The following is a 19,864-nucleotide window of genomic DNA, read 5'->3' on the forward strand; positions in this document are numbered from 1 at the left end:
CCTAGAAAACAAACAATTATACTGAGGAGCTGAAAATGTGTTGCTGGAAAAGCGCAGCAGGTCAGGCAGCATCCAGGGAACAGGAGAATCGACGTTTCGGGCATAAGTCCTTCCTGAAGAAGGGCTTATGCCCGAAACGTCGATTCTCCTGTTCCCTGGATGCTGCCTGACCTGCTGTGCTTTTCCAGCAACACATTTTCAGCTCTGATCTCCAGCATCTGCAGACCTCACTTTCTCCTCAATTATACTGAGGAATACAGAAAAAAACAAAAATTGGACAAACTCAAATCTGGTAGCATGAATGAAGGGAAAACAGAGTTAATGTTTCAAGTCCTGTGATTCATCGAAAGAAAGGCTGAGAGGGATATGGACCAAGTGCTGGCAAATGGGAATAGATTAATTTAGGATATCTGGTTGGCATAGATGGATTGGATCGAAGGGTCTGTGCTGTATGTGTCTATGATTCTATGACTATAACAGTTCTGAAAACAGGACTGGTCAAGAGAGGGAAAATAGAGTACTAATTCTAACTGTGACATGTCCATTAACTCTCCTAGTTTTGCCTTAGTTATGGGTTTCAAGTCATCCACTGTTATTTCGTTACTCGCAGAAAACTCCAAGCAAGTTTGAAAGCCACGTTAAAAATTCAATCCATGCCATAAACTTCAGAAAAGCTTGTCTGTGTTAAGTATCTATGTTTTAAATACTTTAAAGGCGACAAAGGTCCCTCTGAAAGTTCTCTTAAAACTTAACTCCCTCCAGTAAGTTCAGATCCTGGCAAGAGACCTCAGTTGTAATGATCTCAGCCAATAACACTACTGAACAAGTCAGATCCCAGAATGAAACCTGGCTTGATAGATTGCAGATTATTTTCAGTCAAAAATTCACAAAAGATGAAAGCAACAAAAAAGCCTAAGCTGTTTTGAAAGAGAGAACAATTAGAAATATATCTTAGAAGACATAGAAAAATTAAATCTTTTTTTTCCTGACACTTCCTGTCAAAGCAATTCAAATTCCCTATATCAATTCTTTAAGATCAACTGAATGATTTTTTTTCCAGTTCCTTATTAAGTATAAAATATGAAGTCTTATTACTGAATACTCATAAAATTGAGAGCTTAGACTTTTTCAATTTTTAATAACAAACAGGTTTCTAATCAAACAAACCTGGTATACAAATAACACAAAGTAGACTTCATTAAGATAATGACATTTTCTTCCAAATGTTCTGTATTCCTTTCTAGGAGAGAAAATATATTTGTTTCTAATGCCAGTCAGCTCTCCTCTAAGTGACCTAGAAATGTTCAGTCTCTAGGTATTCTAAGTTAAGTTCAATCCTCAATAATCTTAAACCAGAAACAAAACAATGACCCTCACTGTTTACCCACCAACTTCATGAAAACAGTCTTCAATTAATAAAGTAGAGTATCCCTATTCTATGGCAAATATAGGATTAAATCATTGTTCCAGAATGACTATATGGAACTAACATGTTTTAAAATGCTACACAGGGGCTGTGTTTTGGCTCAGTGGTTAGCACTGCTGCCTAGCCGTGTCAGGGACCCAGGTTCAATTCCAGACTTGGGCAACTGTGTGGAGTTTGCACATTCTCCCGTTGTCTGAAAGAGTTTCCTCTGGGTGCTCTGGTTTCCTCCCACAGTTCAAAGGTGTGCAGGTTAGACAAATTGGCTGTGCGAAATTGCCCATAGTGTTCAGGGATATGTAGGTTAGGTACATTAGTCAGAGGGGACATAGAGGAATTGCTCTGGGTGGGATAATCTTTGGAATGTTGGGTTGGGCCATTTTGCTTGTTTCCACATTGTAGAGATTTTATGAAAGTAACACACCAAATCCTAATTCTTAAAATTATATTAATATCTAAAACTGTTATCACAGAGAGTAGGTATTGACTGGTGTTCCACAGGGATCAGTTCTGTGTCCTCTTTTGTTTGTTATTTATGTAAGTGATTTGGATGAGAAAGCATGTTTAATAATTTTGCATATAACACCAAAGTTGGTGGCACAGTAGACAGTGAAAAAGGTTTTCTAAGGTTACAAAGGGATCTTGATTACTGGGTCAATAGGCTGAAAAATGGCAGATGGACTTCAATTTGAATAAATGCAAGGCATTGCATTATGGTATAACAAACAAGGTATTACTTATATAATTAATGGTAGGACCTTGGGTAATGTTATAGAACAGAGTGAGCTAGGTGTTTGGGTACATAATTCTTTGAAATTTGTGTCACGTATAGACAGGGTGGTTAAAAAGGCATTTGGCACACTTGACTTCATTGCTCAGTCCTTTGAGTATTAGAGTTGGGAAGTCATGTTGAGGTTGTACAGGACATTTGTAAAGCCTCTTCTAAAATACTGTATCCAGTTGTAGTTTTCTATTTATTAAACTATCGAATGTTAAGAAGAGATTTACCAGGATGCTGCCAGGAATGGATGGTTTAAGTAATAGGGAGAAGCTAGATAGTTGGGACTTTTTTCACTGGAGCCTAGGAGGTTGAGAGGTGATTGTATAAAAGTTTATAAAATCATGAATGAAATAGATCAGGTGATAAATAAAGCTCCTTTCTCCAATGTAGGGGAGTTTGAACTATGGAGCATATTTTTGAGATGAGAGGAGACAGATTTAAAAAGGACACGAGGACAACCTTTTTACATAGAGAGTGGTTAGTGTATGAAATGAACTACCAGAGGAAGTGGTGGATGCAAGGACAGTTACAACAGTTAAGAAACATTTGGATAAGTACATGAATAAGAAAATATTAAAGGGACATGGGCCAAACACAGGCAGGTGAGACTAGTTAAGTTTGGGAACATGGTCAATGTGGACACGTTGTACCAATGTCTAGGTGTGTCTAAAGTTACAAGAGTGGAAATGAGGAATACATTGTTGGAAAATACTTGGGTGGTAGAGAGGAATGTACGTAAGGAGGTGACTACTCAGATCAGTCTCTCAGGTGTTGGAGGCCCAAAGACGAGATAATAGAAATTTGAAATTGCAAGTTTTAGCAAGTCTGAAGGTTGCGGAAGGACAGGTGTATTTAGATTGAAGGATATAGAAGAAGTGATCAAAGGAGTGTTATTTGTAAATAACACAATGGAAGCAGTAAGGTTGTGTGGCCATGAGTATTAGATCAAATGAAAGGAGACACTTAGCAAGGATAAGAGGATAATGAACACCAACTGTGCTCTTTCTGCCTGAAACTGGTTGGTCCTCCCATGTAAAGAGTTGACCGTGACCAAGCGTTACAGACTGGCACATTGCAACGCCTAAGACTGCATGCTGACAGACACACTAAAGCTTAGGTCAGCTGTGCCAAGGCACAGTTGGTAAGACCACTGTCTAAGGTCTTTCTGCCAAAATGCAACAAGGCACACTCTTGGTGCCTTAAAATGAACATAAATTGTTTTCTGCGTAAATAGAAAATGCCTTTGTGTTTGCAACTGGAAAGAAGCTCTGACAAATGTCAAAATGCCACTGTTTTGCTTGTTTTATTTCTCTGCAAAAACTATAGAGAATTGATTTAGAACATCTGCATGTACTTATAAATGAGTTTTGTGACAAAGTGTATTTTTGAAATTAAAAAATAAGAGGGCAGTGAACTCAAAGGAATGTGTAATGAGGCGAAATCAAATTGAAAATTCCAGGGAATGAGGATCTGCTCATTGCAAAAGTTGAGGGAGGAAAGCAGTGAAACTATACCTCAGTACAGTGGTGGTCAGTAGACAGCAATGATTGAAAGTAAGAAGTCAGAACAATAGAACAAATGAGATTCAGTATGAGGGAAAAAGTGCCAGAGAAATGGGGTTCAGGTGTAAGACTCTTGACTAGCTAAACATGTGAGTGTGTGTGTGTGTGTACACAACTTACACGCACGAGCACGCACGCACACACAGACTCACCCACAACCACAATGGAAAGGAGAAAATGATTGGTGCTATAACTGGACAACTTAGTTAGTTGCAAAAGAGTTCAGAAGAATGAGAGGGGATCTAACTGAAATATGGAGAATACTGAATGACCTGGTTGGAGTCAATGTTGGGAAGATGTTTCCAATAGTATGAGAAATATGGACTCGAGTGGACAGCCTTAGTGTAAAGGGAAGACCTTTAGAAAGTAGCCAGAAAGTAGTGAATCTATGGAATTCATTGCCACACAACTCTGTGGAGACCAGGTCATTAAGACTGAGATAGACAGGTTTTTGATTATCAAGGGCAGAAAGCGGGAGAATGGTGTTGAGAAACCTTCCAGCCATGATTGAATGATGCAGCATTCAACGGCCTAATTGAACGGCCTAATTTCTGCTCCTATGTCTTATGGTCTAGTGTACAGGAGTTCTCCAACTTATTCAAATTTGACTTATAAACACTTGTACTTATGAAGGATCCAACAAGCGAACATCTGCTCATTCTTATGATCAGATACTTCAGAGGAAGATTGTTGAATTTATTGTTGTCACATGTACCAAGATACAGTGAAAAGTATTATTTTGCATGCCATTCAGGCAGATCGCACCATACAAAGTGCATCATTGTAGCAAAGTGGAGTGCAATATACAGTGTTACAGCTGCAGAGAAGGTGTAGAGAACAAGATCAACAGTAACATTTGAGAGGTCCATTCAAAAGCCTGATAACAGCGGAGAAGAAGCAGTTCTTGAATTTATTTGTGCATGTATTCAAACTTCTATATCTTGCCTGATGGAAGAGTGTGGAAGAGAGTATAACTGGGGTGGGATAGGTCTTTGATTATATTGTATGCTTTCCCAAGGCTGCAGGAAGTATAAATGGAGTCAGTGAATGGAAGGCTGGTTTGCCTGATGAACTAGGCTGTGTTCACAACTCTGTGGTATCATATTATATTGTGTTCCAACTTACAAACGAATACATGTACGTGAGATCGGAATCTATTCATAACCTGGAGACCTTCTGCAATCAACTGGAAGTGACTGTTCAACAAGTGAGCACACAAATAACTTCTTATAATGTATTTGTAACTAATAGCCATAATGTATTAATGACACTGTTTGATGACTGGTATTCCTGTCAAACCAAGAAATAACATGAGTGTTTAATTTGTGATTTTAGTATTGTATTATTCCTTGTGATTCTGGTATCTGAATGGGATGGTGATCTGTCAAGAGTAGAAATTTATGGTCTTATGAATTTGATCTGATGCCTATTTCAAGATAGCCTTTTGCTGAATCTAGCCTAGTGTCACAATGAATTGCAGAGTTTAAAGTATTTAACGTTCCTTACCATTGAAAAAAAAGTCCTACATTTATTTTGTTGCTCTTGAATTCTCTGAAAACCATTTAAAAGTACTCAGTGTCAATAACCGATTTAAAATTGAATGATATTATTATATTTTAAACAACATGGCAAGTCAATAAATTATCTGTCTCTGAAATGCTCTAAAAACATTTCAGTGATTCAATGTAAATCTTTCTTTTGTATTATGCAAAGAATATTCAATATCTTAAAATGTACAATCCAAAAGCCTCATTTTTATTGCATACCCAATTTTTAAAAAGTTACTAAAGATCAGAGAGGGATCATTTTCACCTTTGATGATGAACATAACGGATCACCTATTATATACCTCACCCTATTTACCTTCTCACTCAGTTCTATTCTTCTCATGTTCTCAATATTCGTCTCCAGTACTGACATCACTGCAACTCCCTGTACATTGCTGAGCACACTGATGGCTTTAGAGGTATGTTTCCTAGGGCTTTGTATTTGGGTTTCAATTCATAATATGATATGTATATTATTTATAAACTGAGGGAACAATATTGGTATATTCTGTTGAAACATTTAATTTGCAGCAATGCCATTGTCGAGGACCCTAAATGTTCTTTCCACATGAAATAATGATTTGTTCATATTTCCTTTAGTTTAGGTACAATGCTCACTGCTGTTATTTTAATTCCTTCTTTTGGGAAGACCACACAACTGAGAAACTGCTTTGCCAAACATTGTTTAAAGTGTAGAAGATTGATAATGTGAGAATTTTTCTTTTTATACATAACGAGCTGTTCTGATCTGGAATATAATGTCTGAAAGGATAGTGGAAGCAGATTCAACCATCAAACATTTAAAATAAAAGTGGATAGATACTTGAAGGAGGAAAGGAAAACAATGATGCTGCGTGGAAGGAGCGGTGAGTGAGACTAATTGCATAGCTGCACCAAAGAGCAAAAACAGCACAATGAACAGATGAGTCCCTTTCTGTGCTGTTTTATGACCCTTTTCCTGTGACTGTATTCCACAAGGAAAAAGTGAGGACTGCAGATGCTGGAGATCAGAGCTGAAAATGTGTTGCTGGAAAAGCGCAGCAGGTCAGGCAGCATCCAAGGAACAGGAGAATCGACGTTTCGGGATTCCTGAAGAAGGGCTTATGCCCGAAACGTCGATTCTCCTGTTCCTTGGATGCTGCATGCCTGACCTGCTGCGCTTTTCCAGCAACACATTTTCAGCACTGTATTCCACAAGCACCATTCAGACCTTCCTGTGGCTCATCCCTACAAGTCCTTTCTCTACCTAACGCTGATATTTCTACTTTTTGTCTCTTAGCCTTTTCAAATCAATCTCAGTACAGATTATTATTAATTCTGGTCTGAAGAACAGCTTCTGATCTCCCCTGTTCCTTTCACTGTTCTGAAGTTTTTTGTCATCCAGAGAAATGTTCCACTATTCTCACTTTTTGGCTGGAACTAGCTCAATTGTCTTGAGTCTTTCTATTTTCTTCTCACTGTTTTGCTTGAGATGACCTTTGTATTTTAATAAACCCCTGTTACCTCTTTCTATTTTTGTTCACAGACAATGAAATCCATCATAATTAGCAATAATGCATTCTATATGTTGTGAATCCCTCTATAATTGATGGCCTAGTAGTATTATTACTGAACTGTTAATCCAGAGACCCAAATAGCCTGGGAATCTGGGTTCAAATCCTGCCTTGGCAGATGGTAGGATTTCAATTCAATGAAAATACAGAATTAGGAGTCTAATGCTGACTATTAGATCCATTGCCTATTGATAGGAAAACACCCAACTGGTTCACTGGGAAGAAAAACTGTCATTCTCACCTGGTCTGGCCTACGTGTGACTCCAGACCCACAATAATATGGTTAATTCTTAACTGCCCTCTGGGCAATTAGGGACATGCAATAAATGCTGGTATAACTCATGAATGAGTAACAAAAAAAAGAGGACTGTTCAATTGACCAAAATATCCTTACTTGTATATCACTATCCGTATATTTTACAGAGCAAACATTTACAACATTAATGCAGTGCAGTAATAAGATCACTTGGTTCACAATATGGAACAACAGTATACTAGTCTTGATATGGGCTCATTGTTGTTCATTGTATGGCCTTCTCTATACAACCATTTGACCAATAAATGCTTTTCGAAGCGATATTGTGGCAGTTGCCAATCTGGGGCTTAATGTTTCAGCTTTAGCATCTATTGTCACTTAAACCTTTCTGAGGAGCATTATGATAATTAACTTTTGTATTTTTGTCCTGAAGTTATGGTTGTCCATCTCCAATTGCCCTGACAACCCACATAACCATGTTCATCTTATTTCTGTTGATAAGGTTCTCAAACTAAAAGATTTTTCTGGATTCTTCAACAATTAGATTTAATTGTAAGTAACTTACAAAGAACATCACATATTGAGTACTTTTGTCTTCTCATTTCCTTGAGCCATCATGTTGCTTAGTTAACAGTTGGAAATGGAGAGGTGAAAGCTATTTAAGTGGCCAGGGGCAGTTAGAAACTAAATTATTGGAGTTAAACTTATAAAAACAAGTCTAACTTGAGTTTGTAATCTGAGAAGTAATGGCAGGGGATGTAACTTATTAGCTTACAACATTCCAATTCTTTCATTCAGATTTTGAATGTTTGACAAGGGGAACGACTTGCAAGTTCAACTTCTGGATTTACCAAAGACCGAGCAGATTCAACAAAAATGGAGAGTCTTCAAAGTAAATTATCCTGTGCTCAATTGATCACGGGCCCAAGATTGGATATTCTTAAGTGACCCACAGCCTGGATCTGACAGAAAATTAGTCAAAGCAAATTAGCAGCAGCCAGTAGATATCAGCCACAGAGAATAGTGGAAACCAAGATCAAAGAGGTCACAAAGGTTCAGGGGAAATAGTTCCAACCAGCCAGAAGGTTGTGTAATGGAGAAATGTCGATCAGAATTCCTGGTATCTTGATTTTCAGCTGGTGCCTGAGACCTCCCCAGGGTGTTGGTGCAACCCATTGGATGTTTTGAACATCACGCTTGACTCCATTGGCCAAAGACTGCAGAAATTCAGAAAGGTCCAGGATGAGAGGGATAAAAACACATCTGGAAGCCATTTCCACAATGAAGATTGCAGCAAGACTTGTGGCAGGAGACTGAGGGGAAGATCCACCTAACCTGCAAGCCCCACATTTATGAAGCAGAGCCAGTCCAACATCAGAGAGAAATGGAATTCCAATGTCCCAATTCAAACACATCAATCCCTGCCGGTGGTATCCTTTCTCAGATGGGTTGTACTAGATAGAGAGCAAATTTTGTTGGAATTCGAGAAATGCTTACTTAGTGTTTTTAGAAAGGAATAATTTGTTAATAAAATCAAGTTGAATTGCAAATTGAATTCTGTGCCTCTTTGCCTACCTCATTGACAAGAGGGCTTGGGCAAAGTGTTTTTCATATATAAACTGGTCCAAGTGTCCAAAGCAGACAAATAACCACAACAGCAGAAAAATACAATTTAAAGATATAGCTAAGTGCTTGATACAGGTACACATCATCAAAAGGAAGCAGCAGAATTGATATTTTGAGAGCTGAATATCTTTTGGATATGTTTGTTAACCGCTTAAGTTAAATTTTTCTAGCCAAATAGCAGTAGTCAAGTAATAGAGTCATAGAGTCACAGAGAAGTACAACATGGAAACAGACCCTTCGGTCCAACCTGTCCATATCAACCAGATATCCCAACCCAATCTAGTCCCACCTGCCAACACCCAGCCCATATCCCTCCAAACCCTTCCTATTCATATACCCATCCAAATGCCTCTTAAGTGTTCAATTGTACCAGCCTCTACCACTTCCTCTGGCAACTCATTCCATATATGTATCATACTCTGTGTGAAACAGTTATCCCTTAGGTCTCTTTTATATCTTTCCCCTCTCACCCTAATCCTATGCCCTCTAGTTCTGGACTCCCCAACCTCAGGGAAAAGACTTTGCCTATTTATCCTATCCATACCCCTCATAATTTTGTAAACCTCCATAAGGTCACCCTCAGCCTCCAACACTCCAGGGAAAACAGTCCCAGCCTGTTAAGCCTCTCCCTATAGCTCAAATCCTCCAACCCTGGCAACATCCTTGTAAATCTTTTCTGAATCCTTTCAAGTTTCACAACATCTTTCTGATAGGAAGGAGACCAGAATTGCACGCAATATTCCAACAGTGGCCTAACCAATGTCCTATACAGCCGCAACATGACCTCCCAACTCCTGTAGTCAATACTCTGACCAATAAAGCTTAAAAATGTGTTGCTGGAAAAGCGCAGCAGGTCAGGCAGCATCAAAGGGGAAGGAGAATTGGTGTTTCGGGCATAAGCCCTTGTTCAGGAATGAGGAGGGTGTGCCAAGCAGGCTAAGATAAAAGGTAGGGAGGAGGGACTTGGGGGAGGGCCGTTGGGAATACGATAGGTGGAAGGAGGTTAGGTTCAGCCATGAGGCGGTTGGGTTGGTTGGTGCGGGTGTCCCAGAGAACACTTCTCAGCCCATTGGTCCATCTGGTCCAGATCCTGTTGTAATCTGAGGTAACCCTCTTCATTGTCCACTACACCTCCAATTTTGGTGTCATCTGCAAAACTTACTAACTGTACCTCTTATGCTCGCATCCAAATCATTTATGTAAATGACAAAAAGTAGAGGGCCCAGCACCGATCCTTGTGGCACTCCACTGGTCACAGGCCTCCAGCCTGACAAACAACCCTCCACCACCACCCTCTGTCTTCTACCTTTGAGCAAGTTCTGTATCCAAATGGCTAGTTCTCCCTGTATTCCATGAGATCTAACCTTGCTAATCAGTCTCCCATGGGGAACCTTGTCAAACGCCTTACTGAAGTCCATATAGATCACATCTACTGCTCTGCCCTCATCAATCTTCTTAGTTACTTCTTCAAAAATTTCAATCAAGTTTGTGAGACATGATTTCCCACGCACAAAGCCATGTTGACTATCCCGAATCAGTCCTTGCCTTTCCAAATACATGTACATCCTGTCCCTCAGAATTCCTCAGAACAACTTGCCCACCACCGAGGTCAGTCTCACCGGTCTATAGTTCCCTGGCTTGTCCTTACCACCCTTCTTAAACAGTGACACCACGTTTGCCAACCTTCAGTCTTCCGACACCTCACCTGTGACTATCGATGATACAAGTATCTCAGTAAGAGGCCCAGCAATCACTTCTCCAGCCTCCCATAGAGATCTCGGGTATGCCTGATCAGGTCCTGGGGATTTATCCACCTTTAACCGTTTCAAGACATCCAGAACTTCCTCCTCTGTAATATGGACATTTTGCAAGATGTCACCATCTATTTCCCTACAGTCTATACCTTCCATATTCTTTTCCACAGTAAATACTGATGCAAAATATTCATTTAGTATCTCTGCCATTTTCCGCAGCTCCATACAAAGGCTGCCTTGCCGATTTTTGAGGGGCCCTATTCTCTCCCTCGTTACCCTTTTGTCCTTAATGTATTTGTAAGAACCCTTTGTAAGACAAAGCTATCTCATGTCCCCTTTTTGCCCTCTTGATTTCCCTCTTAAGTACACTCCTACTTCCTTTATACACTTCTGAGGATTCACTCGATCTATCCTGTCTATACCTTACATGAAGGGAGTTTGTTGGAAACACAATGATAATGGACAGAGATTAAAACAGCATCACTTTTTTTTGTTTTGTTCTCAATTGCTTGTAACTGTGCTTCGGACGCTCATTGTTTCACTCATTGTCTTCACTTCCTTCTGTAATTCAGAAAATGTTTACAAACTAAATTTTGCGCCACCTAAATTACAGGTCTTGATGAAGGTCACCAGACTCAAAACCTTAACTCTACTTTGTTGCCATACCTGCTGAGTTATGGCAGCGATTTCTGTTTTTCTTACTGATCTCCAGTATCTGCAGTTTTTCGTTTCCACCAACATTTTGTGGTTGACTTTGTCCTTATATTTCATAATGTCAAAATATGACCAGAAGCCCAAATCCAGATATATGCAGGCACCCATTCTTTGTCACCAGAAAGAGAAAAGTGGAAGGTTGTCCTTCGACTATCTGTTGTTGAAGGAGGCAACAGCATGTGTAAATGATCTTTGTTCTCAGGGTATTTTATCAAAACTTCATAATTTTAAGTGTTTCAAATTACAATTGCAATTGATAAAATTATGTACCTTTAATGTGATGAATTGACGCATATGTGCTATGCATTTTATATTTCCTTTAGAACATTATCGTATCATAGCATCTGATGACCTTAAAATATAGTTGCATCTTTCATTGCTATACCTTTGAAACTGATATATGTGTTGCACCAAATTAGCAAAAATAATTATCCTCTCCTTTTGGACAATGTTTGTCTGAAGTTTTCAGAAAAGGGTCAATAACTAATTCCAAATCTCAGCATTGGTGCAGAAAATCGCATTGATATATGATTTGCAAATGAGCATGTTAAGCAGGAGGACGCGTAGGCCATTCAGCATTGAGACTTTGCTTGGCCATTCAATAAAGTCATGGTTGACCTGATTATGCCACCTTCCTATCTACCACTGGTCATTTTACAATCCTTGGTTACCACAAATGTGTCTATTTCTACCTTAAAAACATTCAAGTATTCTACTTCCACTGGAGAGTTGCAAAGACTCGTGACCATTTGTGAGAAGTAAAATTGTTCTTATCTCTCCCTTAAATGAGATCCCGTCCTTGAATTGTTGAGCTTGCTGTATTTTGTTCACTCACAACTTAAGAATATTAAAAAAAAGCAGCTGGAGTAATCTATGTGGCTATTCAAGCCAGCTCTGCAATATGTGCTTATCTATCTCAATTAACCGATCCTATTGTTAGATCCCTCATTTCCATCACTTTTATAATTCAGTGACTGAGCTTCCAATGTTATTTAGGATCAAGAATTACAAAGATTCATAAATCTTAGTGTGAAGAAATCTGTCCTCATCTCATCCCTAAATTTAACATAAATCAAAGAACTGCAGATACTGGAGATCAGTAAGAAAAACAGAAATCGCTGCCATAACTCAACAGGTCTGGCAACATCTGTGGGAAAAAAGTTGAGTTAAGGTTTTGAGTTAGATGACCTTCATCAGGACCAGTAATTTAAGTCCTGTGTTATGGACTCATCAGCAAGGGGAAGCACTTTCTCAGTGTTAATCCTGTCACAATCTTTAAGCATTTTATGTGCTCAATCTAATTCTTACAACTTTCAGAGAATACAGGACTAGTCTACTTTTCAATGGATAACACCCTCATGGCATGAATGAAAATAGTGGTAGTTTGTTGCATTGTCTCTAGGGCTGGCTGTTCCTTCTTAAGTAAGGAGATATAAACTACGCAATTTTACGAGTTCTCTGTAAATTGTCTCAAGAAGTGGCAATGAGTAGAAAGACCAATATCTTCCTTGTTACTGTTGCCTAGTTCCAGAATGACAGCTACACAAGCCACCTGTCAATTGGACACACACACACACACACACACACACACAGACACACAGACGTGCAAACACAGGCATGCAAACACAGACATGCGCACGCAGATACACATACACGGACATGCACACATGGGAATGCACAAACAGACATGCATGCACAGACATTAATACATAGACATGCACACACAGACACACACACACAGACAAAAACACGCATAGATATGCAAACACAGACATGCATACACAAACACGCATACACAGACATTCAAACACAGACAGACATTCATACACAGATACACACACAATCACACGGACATGCATGCACAGACAAGAATACACAGACATGCATGCATGGACACACAGGGCTGCACACACCAACATGCAAACACAGAGATGCACACACAGACATGCATACACAGACATGCACACACAGATGTGCACACACAGACGCACACACATATACTGACATGGGCATACAGACACACACATGGACATGCATACATAGATGAACACGCACACAGACACATATACATGGACATGCACACACAGATCTTCACACACAGACTTGCATGTACACAGACGCACACACAGATGCATATGTAGACATGCAAACACAGACATGCACACACAGACATGCACACACAGACATGCACACACAGACATGTACACCCAGACATGGAAACACAGAGATACACACACAGACATTCAAACACGGACATGCATACACTGACATGCAGACATAGACATGCTTACACGGACACGCACACATAGACATGCAAACATAGATGCACTCATTGGCATTCATACACAGATACACACACATGCGGACATGCACACACAGACGTGCATACACAGATATGCATACACAGCGTGCACACAAGACACAAACACACACATGCAAACACAGACATGCACACAGAGATGCGCACACGGACATGTAAACACAAATATGCAACACAGGCATGCATACATGGACATGCACACACAGAGATGCAAATACAGACATACACACACAGATACTCACACACAGACACACACACAGACATTCATACAAAGATACACACACACAGACACAGACATACAGATATACATACACAGACAAGCACACACAGACATGCCACACAAGCATACATACACAGACACACACACAGATGTACACACCATCATGCAAACACAGACTTGGACACACAGACATGCAAACATGGACATGCACACACAGAAATGCACCAACATGGACGTGCACACAGAGACATGCATACATAAAATGCATACACAGACACACAAACACACAAACACACATATGTACACTCAGACATGCATACACAGACATGCACACAAAGGCATGCAACACAGAGATTCATGTACAGTCATGCACACACAGACACACACACCGACATGCACACACAGACACACACACAGAGACATGCAAGTACAGACATGCAAACACAGACATGCACACACAAACATGCACACATGAACACGCACATGCAGATGCTCATACATAGATATACACAGACACACACAGGTACAGACATGCATTTACAGGCATGCATACAGAGACATGCACACACAGATATGCAGTAACAGACATGCGCACACAGACACACACACAGGCACGCACACACAGACATGCACCGCACACATGAGAACACAGATATGCATACACGGGCAGGCACAAACAGACATGCACACACAGACACACCCACACATGGAAATGAAAAAACAGACATGCAAACACAGACAAGCCCACGCAGACATGCATACATGGACACACACACACACACACACACAGATATGCACACACGGACGTGCACATACAGAGACAAGCACACACAAAAATGCACACGCAGTCACACACACAGACATGTGCACACAGACACACACATACACACACACACAGACATTCATACACAGACACACACAGACATGCATACACAGATGTGTATGCACAGACATGCATACCCGACATGCAAAGTCAGAGATGGACGCACACAGACATGCACACAGACACACACCCACAGATATCCATGTACAAGACATGCACACACAGACACTCACACACGGGCACGCTCACACAGATACAGACACACACAGACATTCATACACAGATACACACACACACAGATGCACGGACATACAGACATACACGCACAGACATGCACACACAGACATGCAAACACAGATATGCACACACGGACATAGATAGACAGGCACACACAGGCACGCATATTCAGGCATTCATGCACCACATATACAAACACAGACATGGACATACAGACACACACAAACAGACATGCATACACAGACACACACATACCAACATTCATGCACAGATACACACACAGTCACACGCATATACAGACACGCACACAGAGATGCACACACAGACATGCAAACACTGAGATGCACACAGAGTCATGCACACTTGCATGCACAGAAATGCACACACAGATATGCCAACACTGATATGCATGCACAGACAACACACACACGAATACGTAAAGCAGACATGCACACACAGAGATGCAAATACAGAGATGCAAACACAAAGGTGCAAGCACAGACATGCACACACAGAAATGCACACATGGACATGCACACGCAGACATACCAACAGAGTGATTCAAGAACAAGCACACACAGGTGCACACACACACACACACACACATTCATACACACACCAACACACACATTCATACACCCACATGCACATGCAAACACTCAAAAACACATGTGGACGTGCACACACAGACATGCATACACAGACATGTACACACAGACATGCAAACACAGAGATGGAAACACAGGCATGCACACACAGATATGGACACACAACACATACAACCAGACAAGTACACACAGAAGCACGCACACAGACATTTCTACAGCAAAACACACACAGACACAAACACGGAGATGCACACACGGACATGCATACACAGACATGCAAACACAGAAATGCATACACGGACACAAACTGACACGCAAGCACAGATATACAAACACAGAGATGCATACACAGAAATGCACACACAGACATGCACACACAGACACAGACACACACACAAATATGCACCACAGACATGCAAACACACAGATGCAAAAACAAAGGTGCAAGCACAGACATGCACACACAAGCATGAACACACTGACATGCACACATGGACATACACACATAAACATACAAACAAAGTGATGCAAGCACAAACACACACACCCAGACAAGCACACACAGACACACATGCACATTGATACACAGACACACATACACACACACACACACACACACACATGTGAACATGCACACATGTATACACAGAAATGCACACGCAGACATGCAAACACTGACATGTACTCACAGACACACACAGACATGCACATACAGAAATGAACACATGGACATGCACACACAGACATACACGCATATGCATGCACACACAAACACAGACATTCCTACACAGACACACACACAGACACACATGGACAAGCACACAGATATGCAAGCACAGACATGGACACACAGACACTCACACATGGACATGCACTGACACAAACAGACATTCATAAACAGATACACACACACACACACACATACGGACATGCACACACAGACATGCACACACTGATAAGCATGCACAGACATTCACACACTGACATGCACACAGACTTGCATAAACAGACATTCATACATAGACACACGCACACAGACATGCAAATACAGACATGCAAACACAGATTTGCACATACACATACATACACAGACATGAGCACACAGACATGCAGTCACAGACATGCGCACATGCACACAGAGTCACGCACACACAGACATGAACACTGAGACATGCAAACACAGACATGCACACACAGACACAAACACACAGACATGCATACACAGACAGGCACACACAGAGATGCATACACAGACACATGCACACATGGAAATGAAAAAAAACAGACATGCAAACACAGACACGCCCACAGAAACGTGCACACACAGACGTGCACATACAGAGACATGCACACACAAAATTGCACACGCAGTCTCGCACACACACAGACATTCACACTTGGACATGCACACACAGACACACACACACAGATATCCATACACAGACATACACACACAGACAGTCACACATGGACATGCACACAGACACACAGACATGCACACACAGACATTCACACTTGGACATGCACACACAGGCACACACACACAGATATCCATACACAGACATGCACACACAGATACTCACACATGGACATGCACACACAGATATGCAAACACAGACATGCACACACAGATACTCACACATGGACATGCACACACAGATATGTAAACACAGACATGCACACATAGACACTCACACAGGGGCACACACACACAGATACAGACACACACAGACATTCATACACAGCTGCACACACACAGGCACAAACATATGGACATGCACACACAGACATGCAGACACAGAATGCGCACACAGGCATGCACGCACAGACATGGACACATAGAATGCACACACAGATATGCAAACACAAACATGCACACACGGACACACAAACAGACACATGCACACAGACATGCATAAACAAACATTCATGCATAGACATGTACACAGACACACAAATACAGACATACAAAGACTGGCAAGCACACACAGACATATACACACAGACACACACACATCCAAACAAGCACGCACACAGTCATACACAGAGAGACATGCAAATACAGGCATGCAAACACAGACATGCACACACAAACATGCACACATGGACACGCACACACAGACATTCATACACAGATACACACTGACACACACAGATACGGACATGCATGCACAGGCATGCACACACAGACATGCAGTTGAAGACATGCGCACACAGACACACAAGCAGACACGCACTCACAGACATGTGCACTGAGACATGCAAACACACACATGCACACACACACAGATACATGCACACATAGACACACACACACACATAGACACAGATACATGCACACATAGACATCCATACACAGACATGCACACACAGACACTCACACACGGGCACGCACACACAGATACAGACACACACAGACATTCATACATATCTGTGCACACACAGACACAGGCATGCACACACAGACACGCAAACAGACACGTGCACACAGACATGAATAAACAGACATTCATGCATAGACACATGCATGCAGACATGCAATTACAGACATGCAAACATTGGCAAGCGCACACAGACAGGCATACACAGACAGGCATACACAGACATACACACAGACACACAAATCAAAACAAGCACACACAGACACACAGAGAGACATGCAAATACAGACATGCAAACACAGACATGCACACATAAACACACACACAAATGGACATGCACATGCAGACATTCATAAACAGATGCACACACAGGCATGCACACACAGACAAGCACACATGGACTCGCACACATAGACATTCATTCACAGATGCACACAGACACACACAGATATGGACATGCACACACAGGCATGCATGCATGGACATGAACACACAGACATGCACGAACAGACATGTGCACACAGACACAAACATAGACACGCACATACAGACATGCACACTGAGACATGTAAACACAGACACGCCCACACAGACATGTATACACGGGCACACACACACACAAACATGAGCACACAGATGTGAACATACAGAGACATGCACACAAAAATGCACATGCAGAAACACACACAAACATGCACACACAGACATGTACACACAGGCATTCGTACACAGACTCACATGCACAGACACACATGGACATGCACACAGACATGCACATGCAGACATGCATGTACAGACATGCATATGCATACAGGCATGCACAGACTTAAACACACACACACAAAGACATGCACACACAGCCACACACACTTACACGGACACACACACACTGGCACACACATACGGACATGCACACACAGACATGCACACATAGAATGCACACACAGACATGCACACACAGACATGCGCACATAGACATTCATACAGAGACATGCACACATATACATGCTTAAACAGACATTCATACATAGACACGCATGCAGACATGCAAACATAGACTTTCACACAAAAACATGCACACATGGACACACACACAGACATTCATAAACAGATACACACACAGACATGCAAACACTGACATGCAAACACAGGCATGTGCACACAGTCATGCATACTTGGGTACACCCACACAGACATGCATACGCAGATACACACACAGAACACACATACAGGCATGGACACGCAGACATGTACACACAGACATGCATACACAGGCATGCAAATACCGACATGCACATGCAGGCATGCATAAACAGATATTCATACATAGACACATACAGACACATAAACACAGACTTGCACAAACAAACACACACACATGGACGCACACACAGACATTCATAAACAGATGCACACACAGTCATGCAAACACAGGCATGCACACTCAGGCACTCACACATTGACACACACAGGCATGCATACACAGATACACACACAGGCACACAAAGATACAGACATGCACGCACAGACATGCCTACATAGGCATGCATACACAGATATGCACACACAGAGAGATGCACATGCCAACTTGCAAACATAGACATGCACACCCAGACACACACACAGAGACACACATGCAGACATTTGTACACAGATGCACATGCACAGATACACAAAGAAATACACACAGAGACATGCATACACAGACATGCACACACAGACATACATGGACATATACATGCAGACATTCATAAACAGATGCACACACAGAGACATGCATACACAGACAGACACACACACAGATACTCATACTAACATGAATACACAGTGATGCCCACACATACGTGCAAACACAGACATGGACACACAGACATGCACACACAGGCATGCACGCACAGACACGCACACACAGACATTCATACAAAGATACACACACAGACATACACAAACATGGACATGCACACACGAAAAGGCACACACAAACATGCAGGCACAGACATGCAGACGGGTTTCACGTACAGACATGCACACACCAACATCCACACATGGACACGCACAC

At 41.4% G+C, this 19,864-nt stretch overlaps 1 pseudogene; it reads right to left on the minus strand.

Annotated features, from left to right (window-relative positions):
- Positions 1–8,030: 8,030 nt before the first annotated feature.
- On the minus strand, positions 8,031–19,515 carry LOC148150478 (uncharacterized; annotated as a pseudogene).
- Between the last annotated feature and the right edge of the window lie 349 nt (positions 19,516–19,864).

The sequence above is a fragment of the Chiloscyllium plagiosum genome, unplaced genomic scaffold (assembly GCF_037043375.1).
Source record: "Chiloscyllium plagiosum isolate Xiang-an unplaced genomic scaffold, Cpla_swu_hap1 HiC_scaffold_4, whole genome shotgun sequence".
NCBI classification, from domain to species: domain Eukaryota; kingdom Metazoa; phylum Chordata; class Chondrichthyes; order Orectolobiformes; family Hemiscylliidae; genus Chiloscyllium; species Chiloscyllium plagiosum.